Source organism: Rhinolophus hipposideros (assembly GCF_964194185.1).
Source record: "Rhinolophus hipposideros genome assembly, chromosome: 7".
Lineage (NCBI taxonomy): Eukaryota > Metazoa > Chordata > Mammalia > Chiroptera > Rhinolophidae > Rhinolophus > Rhinolophus hipposideros.
The window spans coordinates 16,333,512-16,350,165 of record NC_138053.1 but is presented as its reverse complement, the minus strand read 5'-3'; the positions used below and the strand labels follow the sequence as shown (position 1 = coordinate 16,350,165).

Sequence of the window (16,654 nt, the reverse complement as noted above, 5' to 3'; positions counted from 1 at the left end):
GTTTGTATTATAGATGGGCAAATTGAGACACAGACTGAGATGTTAAATGTCTTGCTTGGAGTCACACAGCAATTAAGCTACAAAACAGGGATTCAGACCTCAGGACATCTGCCTTTACAGTATGTCCTCTTATGTGTTACACGTACTGCCTCTCAGATAGCTGAACTTGGTGGCATTAAATGGATTTTCAGATATTATCCTTATGAAACTTTAAAAATCAGCATTTTCCCTCATTGATTATGTGGTGAATTTCTTTTCTCTATTAATATAGCTATTCTTGCTTACCAAGTTAAGTGAATTAACTGACGCTTTTAAAAATAATTTTTCCTTGGGTGCGTTCATTCCATTTTCTCCAGGTTGTATGACTTGTAGCCACTTCTACCATAGATGATATTAGACATTTATTTGGTTAAGAAGGAGGTCAGTTTCAAGTTTAGAAGCTTTGACACTTCACCCAGAGCAAAGACCCAGTGCTCAGAATAATTAGACCTGATAGGATTTGGATATATGATGGAAAAACTCAATGTAATCACATATGCACCTCCAATTTGGTGGACCATTTGGAGGCTGCTAATCCACTTTCTAATAGAGTAAGAGTGATCCTAGAAAAAGAAACACATGGAATGATCCATCTCTCCATAGCATAATCCATCTGTGGGCTCCTTTGAAAGAAATCTCAACATAATAAAGTTTTCACAGCCAGTTTCCGAAAGAATTGAGGCATTTTCGGTTAGTTCCATGGGCATCCAAATGTAGGAGAACCACCTCCTGCACTCCTCCAGACTTTCTCATGTGAAACACGTAAGAGGAATCTGCCACAGGAGTGCTTGTAAATTTCCATCTTTATGATAATTATTTTCAAACAGACGGCAGCAGAAGGCAGATTGGCTTCTGAGAGGAGTCTACATCTTTCTTTTGGATGGGGCACCCTCTGGGTAAACTTTTCCCCCAAAATCCTGTCACTTAGAATATACTCCACCAAATGAAGACTCCAGCAAATGAAGACATTTTTCTTTTCTAAAAAGTCTGCTAAGTACTTTCTATTTTGTGTAGGTCGCACATGTTAATGTCCATCCTTACAGTAACAATTCTTTGACCAGATGCTCTTGGACCCATTTATTTTTATTATTTATTCATTCAGCAAATAATTATTGAGTGTTCTCTGTCCTAGGCACTGAGGACACAGTAACAAGACGTAGACAATGTCCCTTGTTCTCAAGGCTCTTCCTTTCTAGGGGGTGACAGACAAAAGGCAAGAAAATCAACAACTAAATCAGATCATTTCAGAGGTGACTGGGGCAATGTGATAAAGTAACTTGTAGGAGTTGGGGAGGAGGAACCTGGGGGGCTCAGGCAGTGTGAGAAGGACCCAGCCACATGAAATACTAGTGAAGTGTGCTAGAGGCAGAGAAACGAGCAAGTGCAAAGTCCCTGAGCCAGGAATGAGCTTAGCATGTATGAGAAAGAGGAAGAAAATCAATGCAGCTGCAGCGTGGTGATCAAAGTGAGGACGAGGTCAAGGTCAAACTCTATAGGGCCCCATCCATCACGTGGGCAGTGGTCAGATTTATTATGCCTGGTGCCCTGAGGGGCACCGCCAGCTGGAGTCCAGTTTTTCTAAAATCCTATTACTTGGAAAGAAGCCTCGGCACATGGAATCATAACTCGCAATATATATATGTATAGAGAGAGAGAGAGCAAGGGAGAGTGCAAATAATAAAGCAAATGGGTAAAATGTTGACAACTGATGAATGTAGATAAAAGATATACAGGTGTTTTTGTACTGTTTTGATTCTTTTTAACTCTTCTATAAATTCGTTTATAAATGAAAAAGATATTTTAATTATTTACAAATAAAAAATTTGTTTAAAGGCACAAAACAATTCACACAGTCCATCAGAGCTTGGAAGGCAGTCCTTACTACCCTGCCCACGGGGTCATCTAGCCTGTACTTCATCTCCTCAGGGACGGGAAGCTCATAGTCTCATGAGGCCACCTGTCCATAAAGGTCAAGTTGTTTGTTCAGCCCAAAGCGTTGTCACTCGAATTTCTATCTTTTCATCCTGGTTCTTCCTTCGGATTCATATGTCAGGACAATGGATCGTGGGCAAGGGTACCACGAAGTGTTTGGAGATAGCCATCATTCTTTGCCTTGTCCTCTCCAGCTTAAAATTTCCCTCCACAGTTTTCAGTGTATCCTGCTCATTCTCCTTGCTCTCTCATGGATGACTGCAGCTGATCAGCATCCCTCTTAAAAGTGGAGCACTCAGAACTGAACCTGAGGGTCTGATCAGAACCTGTCAGCCCCACAAATCAGCCTCAGGACTTACCACACACCTTTCCTGTCTTCCTAAGTGGGCTGCAAAGACAAAACTCAGGCCTGTTCCTTCTGCCTGTTTTTCAAGTGTTCTCAGAGGAACAAGAGTGTCCACTGAGCCCTGTGGGTGGCCAGTGGAAGCCCCTCTGTGAGACATACACGTCAGGGCTCACTCCACTTCATCCCTGGACGTTGGGCCAAATCCATGGTGGGATCTGAGAAGACAAATGGCAGTGTCGCCAGGGGCGTGGGCAGTGTCTCTGCACCTCTGCTAGCTCACCGAGGCCGGGTCTTCCCTGGGAGTGCCCCTCCTTTAGCCAAAGGCTTTGATTCCTATAGAAATCTGTATTTTCCCCCTGACAGGAATATTTCACATCGTTCTCCATCAACTACACTACACTCTGACTGGGTTTCAAATTTCTGTGATAAAGAAGTGAAAAGAAGTGTGAAGGTATTGGAGATATCACAAAAAGGTGAGAAGGAGGTGAAGAACTAGGAGTTGGAAGCCGGAGAACAAATTTGGCCTGTGCTTGGAATTGCATAGGTGCTATGGAGAGTTTCAGTTGTTTCTTAGGTACTTAGTGTACCAGGCATTATGCCAGATCCTCTATAAATAGCTTATTTGTCCTCGAAATCATTCTCTGAGGGAGGACCATTCTTATGCCCATTTTATTGATGTGGAAACTGAGGCTCATGGAGGGTAACTAATTTGGCCATAGTTCTAGAGCTAGCAAGTACATTTGAAACCAGGTCTGCTGACTCCAGAGCTACGATGAAGTTGAGCCAACTGAGATGTAATTTTAGTCCAGGGAACTTCCTCTGTGGCTAGTAGTCGGGGGAGGATTAGCAGCATGGAAGTTATGTGTGAAACAATTTACACCTCTTAATGGAAGTTATCTGTGAAATGTTTGCATGCATTCTCTGCTTATTTCCTGCTACTCGTGAAGAAAAGAGGCCTACCGAGGCAGTAAATGTTAACTCTGCTATACTGTTTTCTCCAAGTGAGGACAAAAATACGTTATGTTGACATATGGTATTCAAATCAAACATACTCAATTTCATTGACTTCGAGTTTTTAAAAATTAATTGGACATTCAAATACACATTTGTTCCAATTCATGGTACATTAAATGTCTTATGGTTCTTTCAAAATATGAATCTGCTGAGCTCATTGTATAATTTTCTTAAGAAAGAAGGCAGACAAATAAACATTAATGCAGCTTTGCCTCTGAGAACTTAGTGTCACCGAGGATAGAAAATTCGGTTATGTAACAATAATAAATGGCCCTGGTGTGTGTGTGTGGGAGACAAAATTCTGAAGGAATATACCTAAGTAATACATCACTTGGATGACAAGGAGTAAAGAACACCATACATTTTAAACATGGTATCTGTTAAAAGTCATTTTGGATGTATATCTAAAAGCACTCCAAATTTGCCCCTGTGCATGTAAATTTTGTGACAAACCTGCATTTTGGAAAATATATGGTTTTCTATGATTTTCAAGGATTTTAGCCAGCACCTCAAATAATAAGTTGACATGAAATTTATCCTTTCAACACTGCTTTGACATAGCTGATGATGCTAGGTATATAAACCTCCTGTTTTCAATTTTATTAAAGTTTAATACTAAGAGCATGAAAGGGATGGTTGGTATGGCAGTTTAGATAGAAAATCCTGCTCATTAATCTATTTCCCATGATGTAATATAAAATGGACCCAAAGAACAGGGAAACACATTTTCTCAGATCTCAATCAAGAAAATGAACACTTGAACTTAATGCGGTAAAGAATCTAATGTTTATGACAAAAATCTCAGTTTATTTAACTGTAGTAAAAATGTACAGAGTAAAAAAAATCATGAGACTGTTAGTCCAATAAAACATTATTTTTCTTTAACAAAAATGTAATTATACAGGTGACATAATCCATTATAAAAAATGGAAAGTAAAAACTACAATTAACCCTGCCACCAAAACACAATTACTGTATTTCTTTCCTGAGGCAAATTTTTTTGTATGGTTATAATCATAATGTAAGGACAATTTTATCTGCTGTTTTCTGTTATTACAGAATGTGCATGGCCATCATTTTGAATGAACCACAGAACTTACTCTTGAAAGTAGAGCTGCCTTCTCTGGCCAAAGGGAGAGACCATCGGTGCCTTTAAATGACTAACATTTTGTTTATATTTCTAAGAGAAAGAAAAGAGTAGAAGTCATTGGGGGAAAGATGGGAGCAGGGTGCGGGGGGAGAGGATAGAAAAGTTAAAATTAAACTCTGGTAATGTCAAAAATAATGACAGGGGCTGGAGGTAGCAGAGCTTAAATACATTGCATCTTTGCCCCTTTTCCTCTTGAACATTTCTTCTCTTTATTTAACCGTATCTATAGGCACCGCAGCTCCTTGATTTTCTAAAAGGTCAGTAGCATTGTGAAGTTTAGAAAGTTAGGCATGAGACAGACAGTAGTAGAGGGAAACAACATTTAGGGAAGGCAGTCACAGTCTCCTCTCCCATGTTTTGACTTACTTGTACTCTAAGAAACATCTCCCCTCCTTAAAACTGATGGAGAAATCTCCTCTTGGTAGAAAGGAGTCCAGGAAATCTTCAGTAAGGAAGGATGAGAAACCAGAAGTACAGAGATAAGCATTTAGGCAGGGAACTGAAGCACAGGGACAAGAACAAGTACCTTTTACTTTGTTGAGGCCTCGTAGTGACTTCCGTCTCAGAAATGTCAGCCCTGTCCTAAGGGAGAAGTGTTTTCCCCTGTACCATCTTCCCAATGCAAGGCTGAAGTGTGAAGGGGGTTTTACTAGTTTGGGCACTTTGTAGCATCTCTGACAGCACCGTACTTGTTGCTGAAAGCATATCCTTTTTCCTTTGCCTCTCAACGTTACACAGGCTCTGTCTTCCCATTTTAAATGACCAATCTTTATCCATATGTCTCATTTGCCTTCACTCTTCCCTTAAAGAGAGAAAGAGAGAGAGAGAGAGATCATAAAAGAAACTGAATACAAACAGAATCCTAGAATCTTGTAGTTGAAGAATCATTGGAGACAGTCAATAGGCATCCACAAAAGCCCAGACCATCCTATGGCAATTGACCCCTCAGGCCCTTGCATCTCACAGTGGGGCCCAGGACTGGCACTAGTACCATCCATATCACCTGGAAGCTTCTTAGAAATGCAGACTCTCAAACCTTGCCCCAGACTCCAGAATCGGAATCTGCATTTTAACAAGCTCTTCAGGTGATTCCTTTATGCATATTCAAGTTTGAGAAACACTGACTTAGGCCATCTGGGTGATAATCCATTGTCCATGAGATCAAGAGATTTTTTCAAAAATACATATGTGATCGTGTCCCTCAATGCTCAAAACCAGGCAATAGTTTCCACAGGTGGTTCTCAGGATAGACAACGTGGCCTCCAAGGCCCTGAGTGGTCGTCTCCTGGGTCAGCACGCTTCCTCATATGTCACTGTCCCCCTGCTTTCTGCCTGCCAGGAACCTCCTTCAATTCTCCAGATGTGCTGTGTTCTTTCACATGGTGGATGCCCTTCCTTTTCTCCTTTCACCTCCAAGTTCAGCTCCTCAGAGACCCTTTACCTGATTCCCTAAATCACTTTCCGAGAGAAATACAGTGCAAGCCATTTACATCATGGAAGATTTTTCTAGTAGCCACATTGAAAAACAGAAACAGATGAGATAAATTTAATGTCTTTTATTTAACCCCCAAAATCAAAACTATTATCATTTTGATGTGTACCCCTAGCCACATTTTAGGGGCTTAATAGCTTCTATTTTGGACAATGTAAGCCTAGATTATATTACCCCCGCCGATTCTATTATTTCCTAGCTCCCTATACTTTTTCTCCTATGTAAATATCTGCTTTTAAAAATATTAATAATGTGATTGATGTTAGTTTAATATCATTTTTCTTTAGTACACTAAATAAAATCTCTGTTGGGTAATTTTGTTCATTATAGTATCCCCAGGGCCTGGCACTGGTGTTAAATATATGTCTGAGGTATGGATGGATGAATGACTGTGTGAAGAGGTGAAAGGAAGCCTTGCTTCTTTGTGGTTTGTGTGATGAATGAGGTATGGGACATATTTTCTGTTCATTTGGTTTGACACCTTGGTCCTTCGGTTATCTCCTCTTTTAGCTGCACCAGCAATGTCTTTCTCCCTATGGGGTCATTACCTTCATCATACAAACATTCTCTAATTATCTCCTAGCTTTAAAAAAAAAAAAAGAAAGAAAGAAAAAAAAGCAAACAATACCCCTTCTAGTGCTACCACCCTAATTCTCTGTTGTTTCCTTTTCTCTGAGCCCCTGATTTACAGCCAACCTCTTTAAAAAGATAAGGGAACCTCCCCACTTCTACCCTTCCACCTCTCTGTCACCGTAAGTATCTCTAGTGTGATGTCCATCTCTCTTGGAATTGTCACAACTTCCGAGTTGTCAAATTTATTGACACTGATATTCTCACCTTTCTTGGCCTCTTCCACCTTTCTGGAAACATTCTCCTTTCTTGGCTTTGTGATACCACCTCTCTCCTTATTTTCCTTCTGATAACTGATATCTTCTTAGGTTCCTTTGCAGTTCTTCCTCCTTCTCTACTTGACCTTTCAATATCCCAGTGGACCCTCTCGCCTCTCAGTTTCTGAGTCTGTCTGGGTGGATGTTTCATCCAATCTTGTGGCTTCAAATGCCACCTACCTGTTGCTGCTACTCCCGTCAGCACTCCAGCTTTAATGTCCTTTAATGTCCTCCTTGGTGCCTCCATGAGATGTGTCCTGGAATTCTGAAGAGGAAGTCTTGAATCCTTCTCCCCAACACATTCCTCCTCGGACTCCCCTTTGGTAAAGGCACTCAGTTTTCTGACATCCCCACTTGGTGGCTGAAGCCAGAATTGCTGTGCTTCATACTCCACATCAGCCTACCACCAGGACCCGAGTCATCTGCTCTCAAAGTAAGTCCCCATCAGTCCACGTCTCTCCATCTCAACCAGCCCACCTAGACCAGGCCAGGCCACTTCTGCGTGTGATCTGGGTTAATGGCCATGAACTAGTCTCACTTCTATCTTCACCACCAATCTGGCCCACTCTCGTTTCCCCACAGAGTGGGCAGAAGGACATGCTTTATAATGTAAAGCAGATCATTTCACTTCTCTGTGAGATCTCCTCCAGGGATACTCCATGTCAATTAAAATATAAACCAAATTCTTTGTTGTAGCCAGTAAAACTCCCCAGTGAGCTGGCCCTTGACGACCTCCCCCAGCTTCATCTTCCATCACTTTCATCCTGGCTCACTCTGCTGCAGATATAAGAGCTTTGGATCAACCATATTCTCTCCTGCTGTAGGCATTTGAGAATGTGCTTTTTTCTATCCAGATAGTCACAAAATTATCTTTCTTCTTGTATTTCTCCCCAGATCCTCACATAAACAGCTTTTCATTTCCCAGTTCTTAGCTTAAATGTCATCTCCATGGTGTCACTTCTCAGTCATTCTCTATTCTAATACCCAACTTGTTCCTTCAGAGCACTTTGCAATTTCTTATTCATCTGTATACTTGCTTTACTATCTGGTTTCTCCGTGAGGACATGGATTATGTCTGCTTCATTCGACCTCTGCACCCCTAGAACCATGTGCACAGAAGGAAGGCATTCAACAAATGTTTGTTGAATGAACAAACCCTGTAAGAGCATTTCAGCATCCTGCCAATTACTTGAACACTTCTGAACAAGCTTTATTATGTTCCTGTATCTCTTGCTTACATTAGAAAGAGATTGCCACCTTTAACCAGTTGAAGGAATTGGCATCTGAAAGAACAAATTCTCAGTTATAAGATGTACCAAGTTTAGTCTGATGCCACTAAAGATTAACAAAGCAGGGGAATTCTTCCATTCAATTGTTTTTAAGAAAAAAATGTTATCAAAACTGTTTTCCTAACTCTTTTCCCACACAACAGCTTCAAAGTCAGTGGTTGCCAAAACATAGGCAGAGAGCACAGTTTGGGATTTAGGTAAAAATGAATCTGAAATGAGTATAACCAGCTTTTCCTACTGGTTTCTGGAATCCATTGCCTAGTTGTGACGCAAATAGCAAAAATGTGTATTCATGGTTAGGAAATAATTTTAATTTTCATTAAAGAGGTCCTTCAGTGTTATGGAAAGAAAGTTGGAGTCAGGGAACCTTGGTCCTGATTCAGCAGTCAGTATGCTTTGTAATTTCCCACATAACACTTAAAATTTCCTAAGTTCTCATTTATTATTAAGGGGGAATATATGAGAACTGCCCGTCCATCCTCCAGTTCTTGTGAAAACCTCAGAGAACATCTTACCCTTGCCTTGTACTCAGAAACAGAGACAGCTTTCCAGAAATACATTGTATTAGCAATTCTAAGGTGTTAAATGGAGGACATGTTAGGAGAATTCAGTGAAGAAACATGGCTTTGAGGAAGTCTTAAACTATATGTAGGTCTTCTTTCCATTGGTTATCCTCATGCCTGAGAAGTGTACCTGCACCGGGAGACAGAGGCAGAGTGGCTCCGCGTGCATTCATGCTGGGAGGGGCTTCTCTGCACTTGGCTTTGTTCAGCTGCACCTGCCCTGTTCTCCTTGCAGCCTTGTAACAGAGAGGGCCTGCTGGGGTTCGAGCAGGGGTTCAAGTGGGCCTGCTGAGAGGGAAGAGTTGACTGCAGGCCAGCACTGGTTCATCCTCCCATTTCTCCTCCCCTTGAGCCCTTAAAGTGCATCCCTCTCAAAATGGGACCAGGTTTCACAGACTTACCAGTTTGTTTCTCATAGAAAATAGAATTAACTTGTAGCACAAAAAGAAACAAACAAACAAACAAACTGTAGGGAAACACTCTTGTACCCTAAAGACATACCCTTTTATATTTCTCTTCTTGGTGTCTAAAGCTGTATTTTGAATGAGGATACGTAACTCCATATTTAGAAGTTAAAAGTAACAGGCATTTTTGGAGCCATCAGTTGGAGGTGGGGAGCAGAGGACAGAGGGTAGAGCTTTCCCACCACTCCCGCTCCCCATACACACTTTTTCCCCATCTCCCTCTTGTTCTCTCTTAACCAAGAAGCAATAACTTGTTCTTTGTCTTCGACTGTAGATCAACACTGTAAAACATCGCCACCTTCAGTTCAAACTGTTAAGTGTGTTTCTACACTTTCCCAACACCAACTGCGCTTGCTAACACTTTCCAGAAAACACACTGAGAAAGTTATCCCCTATTTCTGTGTGTCTCTGCTTGATGAGCCTTGTCACCTTCCCTTGACGTGTATCACTTTCTACAGTTGAACACAAAGAGGGAGAAAAAGAAAGAAAGGAAACCTAGTAAGTGGGCCTAGAGTCAATACAAGACCTAATCCACATAAAAGGTTCTTGCTAAGGTCAGAGTGAAGGTCAGCATACTTTTTAGATGATGGAATAACTCTGGAACCATGTGCTTTCTTCAGACCCACCAATTGTTATTGTACGTGAACTGTTCTTTTGAAGTCCAAATGTTTAAAATTGTCAAAATATTGAATCTGATTTCATGATCAAACATGCCTGTTTGGTGAAGAAGTATGTTTTCTATCTAGGGTAGTAGGGGCTTGAGTATTTCTGAGTTTTTGCAGACCAAAATGGGCACAGGTGGAAAACAAAGTTACATGAGCGGGTCTTGACAATTCTGGACAGAGCTGAGAACAGTGAAACGCAAATCTGACACTTGCAACAGCTGCTTGATACCAGTAATCACTTAAAGGCAGGAAATTTAGAACCAAATTGATGAATCTTTTCCAGTAGTATTTTAGCATCTTATTGTGAATAAATCATTAATTGATATTTTTATAATACAGTAATAAAGTCCTCTGTACTTCCCCTGTCGCCTCACAAGATTCTCAATAAAGGGTCTGTGGCATCAATGAAAGAGATGAGCAAGCAACCCCAATGGGAACATTCCAGAAATATGCACTCCTCACACATGTTTGTTCTTCCCAATATAATGGCCTGAACACAGTTCTTCAAATCCATGGTTCACTCAGCCCTTTCTTGGATGAGGTTACAGTCTAGGACGATACAGGAGAGCATCCAGCAGGCAGCCCTTACTCAGACTCCACATTCTTCTTCCTGTCGTCATGAGATGGTATAAGTCACCTGTCACCACTTCTTATAGAGCCTTATAGAGGGGTTTGCAATAAGTGGGCCCACTACAGATTTCAGTTTACAATGGGTTCAGGAAACTGATGACTCTAGCCTAGCACGCCTAATCTTTCATTATGTCCCTCCCTTAGGTGTAAAACCAGAAGGAAATGGAATGTTGGAGAATTTAGAAAGTATGTCCTTGAAGGTCCCAAGTTTCCTGTAGCTATAGATGTGGAGTGTATTGTATACATTTTAAGACAATTACAGTTAAAGCTGACCATGTTTTTCCTCGTAGACTACAGTATTCATTTAACTTTTAACAGTCAACAGTAGGGAAACACTGTTTTTTCTAAAGGCATACCCCTTTTCTTTCTCTTCTTGATGTCTAAAACTCATTTTCTAATATGGACGTATAATTCCATATTTAGACGTTAAGTAAATAGGCATTTTGGGAGCCAGCACTGACTTTCAGTCTTGAAAACTGGACCCACCGTTGACAAAAGCAAACTGTACATTATCTTCCTAAGAAAATACTAATTTATCAGTCCCAAGAGCCAAAGAGTTGTTCTGTGTCAGCAATCAGCTTAGTCTCATAATTATAAATTTCTAAGGATCTGTTGAAAGACATGGATCCAGAAGAATTATAGTGTTTCATAGTGAATCACTCAGAATAAAGAGCCCTGTTATTTGCAGACATTCCGTACAGTCATAGAAATTTAGAGGTGGCTCAGGTCTCAGCAATCATGTAGTCTAAACCCTTTATTTTACAGATGAAGAAATCGAGACTTAGAACTTCTAAGAAATGTATGAAGATACTTCAATATACAGCATATCTAAATGTCTGAATATCTTCAATCACTTATCAACACCATCTTTGAAATACTCAACACAATTAGTGTGCCCAAAATGTGGCAAGAGTTACTCTTTGTGACAAGACTCATATTTATTTACTGTACTTTGCATTTTTGGTGTAACATATTCCTTTCTTCCTCTTTATTCTTTCACTGCCTCCTTCCCTCCTTCCTTCTTCCTATTCCTTCCTCTCTCTTCCTTTTATTCATTCATTAAAAGATTTAGCCACTGAGCCCCAATGTCTGTGAGAGGCTGTGCTAGACAGAGGGATGGTTATAAACACAAGAAGGTTTACAGCAATCTTTGCCCTTGAGGAATTCTCAAGAGAGAAGGTGGATTTTTCTTGTGAATAGTTGCAACAGCACTTTAGAAATGCCCCCCTCTAGCTAGGTATGACCAAATAGTATCAGGGCACTGAGAAGCAAGGCACAACAATTTTCCCGGAGAGTCAGAGGAAGTGCACCAAGGAAGTGACACATGAGGGGAATCTTGTCAGATGAGCCTGCCTCTCAGACAGAGAAGGCAGCAAGGGCATTCTCAGAGAGGGGGAATTTCGCCAAAGGCGGGAGCAATGAAGAAACAGCATAGTGTATTCAAAAAGGGTGAGTTTAGCAATGGAAGTGCAGGAAAAAACTAGTGATGTGGGAATGATGGTGCTGAAATGAGAAGATAATCAGAAGATAAATAAAAGAAATACCATATACTATGCTAAAGAATTTAGCTAATATCCGGAAAGCCATTGTTTCCCAAAACTTAGTAATTCAAGTGTTATTTCCACAGTGTGTGTTATAGCCAACATGTAACTGTGTTATTTTTACTTTACCTGTATACCACTGGTACTGTTGTTTATTTAACATAGTTGTCTAAAGTAGCTTACTTTTAAACCCTTGTTTTTGAAAGAAAATTTATGTCAGTGTTGTAAATAGAAAACCAGTGTCAGTTGCAATAGTTCCAAGGTCATTATTAAAATGAATGTGATGAAATTAAAATATTCCTGTTAACTCTTTACCTATGAAAGTATCTGAGCCAATGGCCTGTGGTCTCATTATTGTAAACAGAGATGATAAATTTTGGAGAGGAGTTAAAGTCATTGTAACACCAAATTGTAATACCATTCTAACACTTAGTGAGGAGGAAGAAAGAGAGTTGAAAGGTATATACTTCTTCATTCTCTCAGGGGTATTTAGCATGGTTCCTGTGTGCCATCTTAAATACTGCATAGATATGCATTCCACGTAGAAGGGAAATACTCTTTAAAGCAGTCAGGGCCACCTGTGGTTTTTGAGCTAAGAAATAACAAAATCAGACTTTGTGAAGAGGGGTACTCAGGATTGGAAAGAAGACCAAAGAAGTAGGTAGACCCTTGCAGAGGCTGTGGGAGGATCCCAATGTGGTCCAGTCAATGTAATAGGATGAAGCAAAGGGATTTGAGAGAGATTTAGGATCAGGCCACAGCAGGACTTGATTCCTGAGGAATGAGGGGCAGGGGTCAAGAAAAGGGAAGGGATCAGCTTGCCTTGGAGATGGATTGCTCGGGAGACTGTGTAAGTGGTCATGTGATCCAGGCCAGGTTTACTGGGAATGAGGAATACATTTAAGGAAGACAGAGTAGTGTGTGTGTGTGTGTGTGTGTGTGTGTGTGTGTGTGTGTGTGTGTGTGTGTGTGTTAGATGAGTAGGAGAAGGAGACGAAGCAGGCATGGGTGGAGAGGGATAAGACCCCTTCATCAAAACATGCTGCCTGCCACAAATACTTGCACATCCTAGGCTCGCATTAAATGCTTGTTGAATCAGTGGTAAAGTGTGGATGGTCAGCAGGCAATTGGAAATACCTTACTGGTGATCAGAGACATTACAAATGCTAGTTAGATTGGAAGAGATCATTATTGCCTATAAATCAGCCTCCAATACATTTCCATTTACCTGACCATTTTAGGAAATTTGTGACATAATTAGGCAAACAGGTTTAAGGTATGTCAGACATATTTACTTTTTTGTATGTTAAAAATGAATCCATTAAACCAAAAGTCATTAAGAACTTGCTTATGTAAAGTATTTTTCTGGATGCTTTGAGGGATAGAAAGATAAATTAGACACAGACCCTGTTCTTACAGAACTTCCAAAGATCTAATAAGATAACAGATAAAATTTTCAGGGGGTTAAATTTTGTTAACATATGAAGTATTTATTCATGATTTCCAGAAAATAAATTTAAACTCAAAATCTTCCTAGTAACCATAGGTAGTCTGAATTTTGTTTCCATATATTATAAAAAAATTGTTATGGTGTTGGGATACAGTAATAGTATAAGTGAAATTTTTGGTAGACTTAAAAAGTTAGAAGTGAAAATCTTCCTAATTATTAATGGCCTCTTTTCTTGTGTGTGCTTAAAACACCCATTTGCCCAGCTTAGAAGAAATAAACTAACTGAATTTTGTCTTTTCTGCATACATAAAATTGCCCTTCTCAGATGAGTACATGATATAGTTCTAAATCGGGGCATTTTCATGAAAACCTGTTAAATAATCCATTTTGCACCATTGGGATTTTTTCCCCAGTGGTCAAGACTCAGATTAGAAACCACTTTCTAGAAACCACAGACTAGATTTCCCTTTCAGTCTAAAAAAGACTCGTAGGTTTGAATAAGGGGAAGGACAACAAGCCTAATGTTGATGCCCCTTCTTCAGTTTCTAGACCCTTCTGTGGAAAGAAGTGTTTTCATAAGACTCAGACAGAATTCATTTCCATAGAGCATTCTTAATGGCTCCTGTCAGAACAAAACAGCTGGGAAACATATGGTATCCATTTCCCTGTATCACTTGGAAAAAATTTCACATGTAAATAAAGCCAACATAAAAGAGGAGCCCTTTGAACCCACGACCTTATACAATACATAAATATATTGGTACAATGCACTCGTTGTATTGGCCCACTAAGTTTTGTGGCTTTAAAAGTTCTTTATGATATCCTGCGATGCACATTTTCAAGAAGTTCCAATGAAATGAAACTAATTGGCAAAAATATTAGCAAACACCATACCTAATAATAAGTATATATCTTAGAAATATCAAGGAAAAAAAATACACATACATAACTGTATTTGAAGCTTTTCATAAAATTGATGGACAAAATTAAAGGCTTATTTACACATTATAAACTCTATGTCCATTATCTCTGCGCTGTTTTAAATAAGTCAGTAACCATGTGTTCTTGAAAGGAAGAGCAAAAGGCTTGGCAGAAATTTCTGGCAGACATTAGTTTTTCATAGCTTTACATTTTTAGGGATAAAAGGACATAAAAAGGGTAGAAAAACTTTTAGATTTATAATTGGCCAACTGGAATTAGTTTTTGCCTTTGCATATTTACATTTCGTAAATAACTTTAGAAAGTCCCGCTCTTATTGGTAATTATCAGTCCTCTGAGTTTATTAACAGAACTTTTGTCCTCTGTGAAATTCAGCTGTAAATCCCTCAGAAGGATGCGCTCTGGTCATTTAAAAAGAGATTAATGTGTTGTGCAAAGTGAGATTCAAATTCAAATACAAGCATTTGTTAATTGTCTGCTCTGTGCCAAGTACTGTGTGCAACTAAAAAGTAGAGCCAACAAAAGGGAAGAGAAGCAGCAGCTTAAGGGCATCTAGATCCCTACTTTCCTTTCTGGAACATTCCCTGTTAATACCTGTTCCTTACTGGACAGGATCCAAGCCTCCCCTCATAGCTCATAGTATTTTCTTCTTAGATTCTAAAATTCCAGAGCTAGAAAAGCCTCAGAGGAGGACAGCTTAGTGCAAACCCTCTGAATTCCCTGCAAAATGGAGGTCCATTTTGGAGAAAGAACCCACCGACAGTTATATGGCAAACAAGCTCAGAACCTTTACTGTCTTCTTGTCAGCTTGATTCCAAAATTTCTCCGAATCCTTGTGGAATATATACTAGCAGGAGGGAGAATGACCAGTGGTCTAAATTTGGGGAACTTTTAATAACTTGTATGCCACCTTCACCCAAAAAATCAGTGATTGACAGGGACTCTTGCGGAAGTTACAGACCTGCATACACCCCGTCTCATGTTTTGTTAGTCTTTGGTTGTGCCCAATAGTAAAGAACAGACACAAAAACATGCTTTGGGTTAAATACTTCCCACCTGCTGTTGTTCCAGGAAGAGGATAGATAGATGAGAGGTTCTTAGTTGGAGGGCATGTCCTGAAACTTCACCCCTTTGATGGGGGATGGTGTAAACTAAGTGGAAGGGGAGTAGGGATCCATAAATCACTGGCCTACAAATTTCCAGTGGTGCTGGGTCATCTGTCATCTCATCAGGGGAGTGTCCCAGAAAGGAAGTGGGATCATCATGGCTGAGGAGACTGTTGTGCTCCACCATCCAGCACCGAGAGGACAGGGAGCCTTTCATATAAGGCTAACTGAGAAGGGGTGGTTCTTATCTTTCACCTCCAGATGTGTTGCTGTTTCACTTTACACTCCATCTCAACCAGACACTTACTCAAGTGCAAAATGCAAACCATACAATGTTTATCTAAGCTTTACAGAGAAATGAGAGGAAAAAAAAAAAAAACTAGTCTGCCTACCTCACCCTCCCTTTGCAACTTCCTCCTTCTCCTGTTTGTTTCCAGCTTTTCAAACAATGGGGTGCAGCACTGAATCTTAACGAGCATGTTCAGTTGTGAGGTGTCAGTGTATTATGTTTCTGTGTCATCTGCCAAAAAGCACCATGAAATGTCCCTGAACCATGACTGACCGGGATACCTGGTCTAGGGTGGGATGAACTCAACCATGGCTTATCTCCCATGGTCCACTCAACTCCTGATCACTCCTTTCCTTTCTGTTCTTTCCCTAATCCATCTAACAAGTCACCTAGTGAATCACCCAATAGATCATAGTTTGTTTGCCCAATACTAAACACTTACCCCTTTATATGGGACTTCTTAAGCTTTAGGGTTGTACGTATGCGTGTGTATGAGTGTGTGTGTGGGTGACCATGTGTGCATCCATCCCTTCTCTCCCTAAATTAGTTTGGAAGTCTGTTGAACACAAAGGATCCTATCCTCCAATTCTGTTTTTCTGGGTGGTGACAGGTATCAAAATGTTGCCAGGAAGGTGTAACTATCCAGGGAATAAACCTAAATATCTGCCTGGGTTTGTTTTCTTTAGTATCTACTTTCACCATTGCTGCATCTTTAATTAATTTTGAGCAAATATATCATAACTTCCTTTTATCTTTCACTGTTTTCCAATGGTAAGTATGAACTGTTTGTTTTATGATAGACATTCTAAAGCATTCCCTTACACAAGGGCTTACTTTGAGCATAACTTGAGTCAATCA

The 16,654-nt window shown here is 40.1% G+C and overlaps 1 protein-coding gene across 4 annotated transcripts in view; it reads left to right on the top strand.

The window, feature by feature from the left end:
* SNCAIP (synuclein alpha interacting protein) overlaps window positions 1-16,654 on the top strand; it is a 140,000-nt gene that overhangs the window by 90,707 nt on the left and 32,639 nt on the right. The gene's annotated exons all lie outside the window — the stretch shown is intronic.